We start from the raw sequence: 8560 nt of genomic DNA, 5'->3' as shown, positions 1-8560 counted from the left end.
CCTTGAATATTTATAATTTTTTTTTTTTGCATTTACACTTAATAGTTTAGCTGGATATAGAATTCTAGGTTTGTAACCATGTTCTCTCAAAATGTTGAAGATGTATTTATATTGCTTTCTTGTATGCAATGCATTTTACTGAGAATTCTGATACTAGTCTTTGCAGAAAATTTTAAAAAATCTTTGGATGCTTTTAGAATTTCTCCTTACACTTGTTCTAAAATTTCACTATTTGTATCTAAGTGTAGTCATTTCTATTCATCCTACTCAGTTTTCAACTGGAAGATTTGTGCTTTTATTCAACTCTGGAAATTTTCTTTTAATGTGTTTTAATTTTCCTCTCTCTCTCATATTTTCAATTTTTTATTTTCTCCTGGAATGTGAATTGATAGATTTGGGAACCTTGGTTCTACCCTCCATGTTTCTAAACATTTCTTTCATAATTTTTCTCTGCCTTCTTATACTACATTTTGGGATAATCCCTCAGCTATTGTTTCTAGCTCAATAAACAGCTCTTCATCCGTATTCATTCTACCATTTCCCTCTCTTCTGAATACTTTTCACTTCCAAGATCCCTATTTGATTCTTTTTCGTAATTTCCTTCTTGTCTTATGGATTCAATTGTCTTTTATCCCTGTGATGAAAGGTTCGTTATACTTCTCTTAAAATCACCTTCTGCGAGTTCTATTATCTGTTTCTCAGATACTAGTTATTTGTTTCATTTTGTGCTTCTCTTTTATGATGTGTTAGTAATTCTTGGCTCTGTGCACATCTTTTCCTCTGAGATTCTCTGTTGCCCCAACTATGGGAGCTATTTATTGCAACCTTCTTCCAGCGACTGTGGAGGAAGATGATGGGGATGGGCCTAGATGTAGCTTTCTGAGTCTGAAGAGACTGTTTCTCCTGGGTGTCAGCAGCCTACTAAGACATTGCCTAGGGACATAAGGATTTCCCCTCACTTCTGAGAGCAGAGATACCTCTGCTAACCACTGCATACACAAAGTAGAAAGTGGGAAGGGGCAGAAGTATCAGGCTTCTCTTACCCAAGTGTACAGTACTGGGTTAAATAGTAACCCCGCACAATTCATGTTCACCCAGAGTCTTATTTGGAAATATTGTCTTTACACAGAGACTTGGTGTCTGTGTCCAAATCACTACCTCTGTCTTCCCAGTGGGGAGAAGACCATGTGAAGACAGAGATTAGAGTGATGGGTGCACAAGCCAAGCCATGCCAGAGACTGACAGTAACCACCTGAAACTAGAGCCTTCGGAGAGAGGAGGTGTCTGCTGACACCTTGATTTTGGACTTCTAGCCTTCAAAACTATAAGAGAATGAATATCTATTGTTTAAGCGTCCCAGTTTGTGGCACTTTGTGATGGATGCCCTAGGGAACTGATACATCAAGTAACCCTACCAATCACTCCTGTCCCACTTTCCACCCATTTTCATCTTTCCAATTTTTAACTGTAAGATTCTCAAGTTCATGATAATGTAGAAGCCTTTTTCCATCTCTCTTATAGGTGACTATAACAAATTGACCCCATATCACCCCCCGCTTTTAGCCAAGAGAAAGAAATTTACCACAAGACGGTCTTTCCTACTTGGTGCACTTGCAGTTGAAACTCAGTGTTCCCTCCTAGATATCAGGTCATTGTGATTCAACTCTTTGAGTCTCAGTTGATTCATCTAGAAAATAGGGGCCGGGCGCGGTGGCTCAAGCCTGTAATCCCAGCACTTTGGGAGGCCGAGACGGGCGGATCACAAGGTCAGGAGATCGAGACCATCCTGGCGAACACAGTGAAACCCCGTCTCTACTAAAAAAAAAATACAAAAAACTAGCCGGGCGAGGTGGTGGGCGCCTGTAGTCCCAGCTACTTGGGAGGCTGAGGCAGGAGAATGGCGGGAACCCGGGAGGCGGAGCTTGCAGTGAGCTGAGATCCGGCCACTGCACTCCAGCCTGGGCGACAGAGCAAGACTCCGCCTCAAAAAAAAAAAAAAAAAGAAAATAGGAGTGATAATACTACCTCTTACCCAACAGAACTATCGTGAAGATCCATAAAGATAAGTGTCTTCGTCCATTTTCTACTGCCTTTTTTTTTTTTTTTCTTGTCTTGCTCTGTCAGCCAGACTAGAGCGCAGTAATGCCATCTCAGCTCACTGCAACTTCCCCCTTCTGAGTTCAAGCAATTCTCATGGCTCAGTCAGCTGAGTATCTGGGATTACAGGCATGTGCCACCATGCCCAGCTACTTTTTGCATTTTTGATAAGGAGGTTGTTTTGCCAGGCTGGTCTCAAACTCCTGGCCACAGGTGATCTGCCCACCTTGGCCTCCCAAAGGGCTGGAATTATAGGCATGAGCTACTGTGCCCAGCCCGTTTTCTGTTGGTTATAACAGAATACCTGAATCTGGGTAATTTTAAAGAAAAAAACAATTATTTCTTATAGTCATGGAGGCTGAGAAGTCCAAGGTCAAGGGGCCACATCTGGTGAGGGCCTTCTTGCTGGTGAGGACTCTGCAGAGTCCCAAGGTGGCACAGGGCATCACATGGTGAGGGGGCTGAGGATGCTAGTTCAGGTCTCTCTTCCTCTTCTAATAAAGCCACCAGTCCTACTCCCAGGATAGCCCACTAATCCATTAACCCACTGATCAACTAATCCCTTCATGAGAGCAGAGACCTCATAACCCAGTCACCTCTTAAAGACCCCCTCCTTAATATTACCATGTTGGGGATTAAATTCCAACATAAGTTTTGGAGGAAATAAATATTCCAACCATAGCAATAAGTTTGGTAAAGCCTCTTGCAACAGAGCCTGACTCAGAGTTGGAGCACTATATTTTCCTTATGCTAAGTGCCACTAAGATAATATTAGCAACTATGACACATATAGAAAGTAATACATGTCATCACAACTTTTGCACTGGTTACCCTATTCTGTGAAGATACCTTGAGAAAATAACATAAACTACTGAAACTTCTTTATGCTTGAAAAATGTTCATCATAGTAATCCTTTAAAAAACACTGGCAGTAACATGAATAGCCAACAGTGGGGGAATGATTACATAAATCTGCATTTTCCAATGTATATTTTTTTACTATGCAAATGTTCTTTAGCAATTCATGTATATAAATATACTTATAAAACTTGGAGTGTTTTAAAATATTTTGTAATTTTGTTTTCTTTTTATTTAACAGACACATGTAATGCTTATTACATACCAAGCACTGTTCTAGGCATTGTTATAGGCACTTCAAAAATATTTAGAATATTATAAATATTAGCTCATTAATATATGTTTTACAATTTTTTGTGAAATTTTTTATGTTTAAAAAAGTATTACAATTCTACAAAAAATATTAACTTAATATAATCTTCAATAATATTCATGTTATTAAGACAAAATTCAACTTTCTGTTTAACGTGTGACACATACTTTAAATCAATAATGTAAGACAAAATATAGTTTGTGATTTACATTTTGAAATGGAATTGTTTATTGTGGTTAGTTTAGGGACCAAGCCTATATTCAGTATAGATTAAAAGTAACTACATGCAGCTGGGCCCGGTGGTTCATGCCTGTAATCCCAACACTTTGGGAGGCTAAGGTGGGTGGATCACCTGAGGTCAGGAGTTCCAGACCAGCCTGGCTAACATGGTGAAATCTCGTCTCTACTAAAAATACAAAAATTAGCTGGGCATGGTGGCACACGCCTGTAACCCCAGCTTCTCGGGAGGCTGAGGCATAAGAATCACTTGAACTCAGGAGGTAGAGGTTGCAGTGAGCCAAGATCAAACCACTGCACTATAGCCTGGGCTACAAAGTAAGACTCTGTCTCAAAAAATAAAATAAAATAAAATAAAAGTAACTACATGCTATGGCAGTTAAATGGACAAAAGCTATTGTGATTGCCTAATGTTTAGAATTTTTGCATTTTAGCTTAAAATATCAACTTTTTTAATTAAAAATTTCTTTTCACATCAGATGAGTAATGTGCTGATGTCATAACAAAGAAGTTTGAAGGAGTCACATCTCACATATTAGCATAAAAACCCAATCATTGCCCTTATGAATCACAAACTTTGGATCTCAACTGTTTTATTTTTGGACATTTTATACTTTGTTTCGAAACAGAGATGAGAGAGATTTCAGGCTGTCATTTGCAAACAATTTTCTACAAGTACATTTGGAAATGGAATTGGGGTATGGATAATCATTATTCCCAGTAAACGAATTGTTCCTTGCTATAGTTTGAATGTGTCCCCTAAATTTCTTTTCTTTTCTTTTTTGAGACAGAGTCTCACTCTGTCATCCAGGCTGGAGTGCAGTGGTGCAATCTCAGCTCACTGCAACCTCCACCTCCCGAGTTCAAGCAGTTCTCCTGCGTCAGCCTCCCGAGTAGCTGGGATTACAGGCACCTGCCACTATGCCTGGCCAATTTTTGTATTTTTTGTAGAGATGGGGTTTCACCATGTTGGCCAAGCTGGTCTCAAACTCCTGACCTCAGGTGATCTGCCCGCCTCAGCCTCCCAAAGTGCTGGGATTACAGGCATGAGCCACTGCGCCCGGCCAGCATAATGTTTTTAAGGTTCATCCATGTTATAGCATGCATCCATGTGGAATTTATAACTGTCCAATAGACTTCTTAGGTGTTAGTCCCCAGTGTGTTGTGCTGAGCGGCGTATGGACTGAGGAACTGGCTTATTATCTCCACTAACCCTGTGTGTACCCATGTGACACACACCCAGAGGCTCTCAGGCTGCTCAGCTTTAAAGGGGCAATGCTTTAAATAAAAAACTGAGCTACTTTTTACTTTTTGAAATGAAAACAAATGCCATTGCTGTCTTTGACAATATGACCCCCCTGGAATGATGTTCATGAATCTTCTAGAAAATCATGAGCACCTTATGGGACCCCATGAAATGGACCTTTTTGCAGCCATTAGATGTGATGCTCATGAAGACAAAATGTATGAGAAAAATGTTTATGACCTAATGTCACAGGGGAAAGTGTAATACGAGGTCATAGTATGCTATGAAAATTAGAGGAAGACCATTTAAAACTATGTAAAGATATTTCTGGTAAAAAGACAGAAAGGGAATGTACAAAATAATAACAATACCATGCTGGATGGTAGAACCATGGGTACATTTTTTTCCTTCCTGAACTTTCCAAAGATCTGTAATGTGCTTATATTACTTTCATAATTTAAACCATGATCACTGGCCTTGAGCAGCTTTTTGCTCAAGTCAGCCTCGGTTCAGGCCATCACAAAAGTACATGCAGACCCTCATATCTATAGATAGGAATCTTTAAGTTAAATGATTGGAAATTTACACAGGAACCACTTTCTAATGTTCACTTTGGAAAGGTAACTGCCATTGGCTTGCCTTTTAGAGGACAGCTTATTTTAATGAGGCCCTTTTTGTACTTCATTAATCCACCCCCATGGCCTTTAATTAGACCAAATTCTGATTCCCATACACTTCTTTAAACAAAAGAACAGTACATTCATGTAATGTACCAGCCCACCTATTTTAATGTGTTGGGACGGATGTCGGCTTTGTTGTTCAGGAGGTCTGAGGTCTAACTGTAGCTGTGTGGACTCTGGCAAGTGAAACTCCCCTCTGAACATTTTTCTTTCTCATCTGTCCCATGTGAATAGGAGTCCTGACCTCGATGGAGCTCTAAGTGAGAAGGAAATTCTCAGCTCCTTAAATGATCTCTGTATTTCTCATAAGTAGACATACTCAGGCTGAAAAGCAGGAAAGTAGAAGTGTGATCAAAAGTCTGGAAAGCAGGAAAGGGAAGTGTGTTTAAAAAAGGGTACACATGAAAATAAGCAAGACAGGAGAGAAAGCACCAGAGGGTGAATCTCAGGAGACCTGAATTCTACTCCCAGCTCTGCCCCTGGTCACTGGTGATCCTGAGTTAGTCATTTCCCTTCTTTAGGGCTCAGTTTCTTCTTCTGTGAAATTAGGTGACAGGTCCAAGGCCCCTTTGATCACAAATCCTTTTTTTTTGCGATGGAGTTTCACTCTTATTGCCCAGGCTGGAGTGCAATGGCGCGATCTCAGTTCACCGCAGCCTCTGCCTCCTAGGTTCAAGCGATTCTCCTGCCTCGGCCTCCTGAGTAGCTGCGATTACAAGCATGCGCCACCACGCCCTGCCAATATTGTATTTTTAGTAGAGACAGGGTTTTTCCATGTTGGTCAGGCTGGTCGTGAACTCCTAACGTCAGGTGATCCGTCCACCTTGGCCTCCCAAAGTTCTGGGATTACAGCCATGAGCTATCGAGCCCACCCCCTCCCTCTCGTGACAAATTCTATTAATATTTCATGCTGTATCATAGGACAAGGATTGCCTATTTAGCCTCATTTGGTTCTTACAGGACCTCTTTGTTATTCAAAGGACTCAGCAAAATGTTGACTTTTTAATCTTTTAATTCATTCTCCCGTCATCTGTGAAGTAAATCAGAGGAGAAAATCCAGATCAACATTCCCATCTAAGTCAGTTTCTTGAGTCTGATACTTAACAAACAATAAACTGATGAATCATGAGATGGCCTTGGAAAATATTAGACACTTAAATCTTCTCAACATTTTGAGGAAATAGGCTGTAAATGGGGAAGAAAAAAATGTAAATGTGTTCAAGATGGGGAATTGTCTTAAATAAAAATAACTACATTTTATTTTTAAATTTAAAAAAAAATACTTCCCCTGCAAGAACACTTAGGATGAGAACAAAAATACTATTAGGGTTTTTTTTTTCTTTAGAACTCCCAGCCAACTCTTGCTAAACAGAGCATTTTGGAAAATTTGTATCATGGCTGCAGATTCAGGCAAGGAGGATGGTTGGGATGGGTGACTTTTCCATCCACTTTCCCGGTTACTTTGTTTCCCTGATGGTGCCACTCTGCTCTAAAACCAAACGCCATCGTCATCAGGGGAAGGTGTGGGGTAAAAGCATAGAGGTGGCAACATTTATCTTCCGGCTCAGTACCTGGTTCTCTCCTATGGTGGCAACTCCTCTAAAAAGGTGCCCACTACACCCATAGTCTTTTTTGTTTCTTTATTTTTTTCCACACAGTCAAAGCTTTTTACCAGGAGAAAACTTCTAAGTGTATTGTTCAGATCTATAAGTGGTCGAGCATGTCCTACACTGGGTTATATGTTCCCAATGTTGATAAGCTTCTACGGGATACAAAGGCAGAATTTTCCAGTTAGCGTTACAGTCACTAGCCTGGGTTGAGATAGCATGGAGATGTGAGAGGAAGGGGTGTTTCTAGGGTCTATCCATCAGGGTTCAGTTGCAGAAACCACTAGGGTTAATTTAAACAAATGATCCCTTGACAAGAGAATTAGGTACTTAAAAAAATGTTTTAGGTACTGTAGGAAGAGCCCTAGGGTGACCTTCCAATAATGACTCCCCAGAACAAGATGGCAGAAGTGGCCCATGAGGCAGCTGCTGCTTCTGTCACTACAGTAAGTTGGAGAATCAGGAAATACTAGGATCACATCGTTCCTGACACCTACAAAGCTAAGAACCAGACAGTGGGACTCTTCCCACTTCTGTCACAGAACTCCATTGTCTCCACATGTGTGCATGCCAGGAGAATGACAGAGAATAGCAGACCTGTGGCCCCCACCTTATTTCTGCCTTCCAAACCCCCAAGTGAGTTTCCTTGATGGACTCAGAACTCCAGCTCTAAAGGAGTCCAGGAAATTAATAGCCTTTCTCTTTTTATCTGAAGCATTTAGCAAGCATATTAGCTGGAAAAATTACCCCCACTTGTTTCTGTCTTGGAATCCTATAAAAGTTTATCAACCTTGGGAACATATAACCTATTGTAGGGTACTCTCAACCACTTATAGCTCAGAACAACACATTTCGAAGTTTTTCTGGGAGTGGGAATGGAGCTGAGTGGGCCTATCTGTAATATTTGACATGGAGTGGGAACAACACAACTCCCCCCAGGCCCCTTGAGGTTCACTCTGATACACCAAAGCCAGCCCTGAACACCATCATGTGTATAAGAAGAATCTATGCAAAGTGTAAGGCCTTCTGGTGGGGGAGGACTCACAGTATAGAATATAAATCACTCTTGGCTTCCCAGAGCTTATGCTGACTCATTTGAGAAACAGAAACAGTGACTGGCAGGCCAACATATACTTACACATGCACATAATATATATATGTGCACACACACATATATAAAACTTTTGAAAACAAATGTACTAGAGAATTTATGATTTGCATATTTTAAAAATCTACCTTAGATAGCATCAGTATGTAGAGGCTAGGGACATGTTCAATTCCAACATTTATTGAGGGCTGACTGAGTACCAGATGAGGGCTAGATACATCCATGCATGCTTTTCCATTTAATCTCCATAATATGTGAATTTAGAATTCCAGAAGCATGAGATAGCTAGACACATAGATATCCTTGGATATATAAAAAAGTTATTAGACTTCCCTGGTAGGGAAATTTAGGGATAGACACTGAGTATGTGTGTAGATGACACATTTGTCTTTATTGAGAAAGAGCGTTGAGAGG

At 40.4% G+C, this 8560-nt stretch overlaps 1 pseudogene; it reads left to right on the top strand.

Annotated features, from left to right (window-relative positions):
• The window catches only part of LOC108533520 (60S ribosomal protein L36a-like), a 12564-nt pseudogene extending 5338 nt beyond the window's left edge, over nucleotides 1-7226 (top strand).
• Nucleotides 7227-8560: the final 1334 nt, after the last annotated feature.

The sequence above is a fragment of the Rhinopithecus bieti genome, unplaced genomic scaffold (assembly GCF_001698545.2).
Source record: "Rhinopithecus bieti isolate Rb0 unplaced genomic scaffold, ASM169854v2 scaffold_9981, whole genome shotgun sequence".
Classification (NCBI taxonomy): domain Eukaryota; kingdom Metazoa; phylum Chordata; class Mammalia; order Primates; family Cercopithecidae; genus Rhinopithecus; species Rhinopithecus bieti.
Note: the sequence above shows the minus strand (reverse complement) of the source record. Positions and strands in the feature narration are given on the sequence as shown.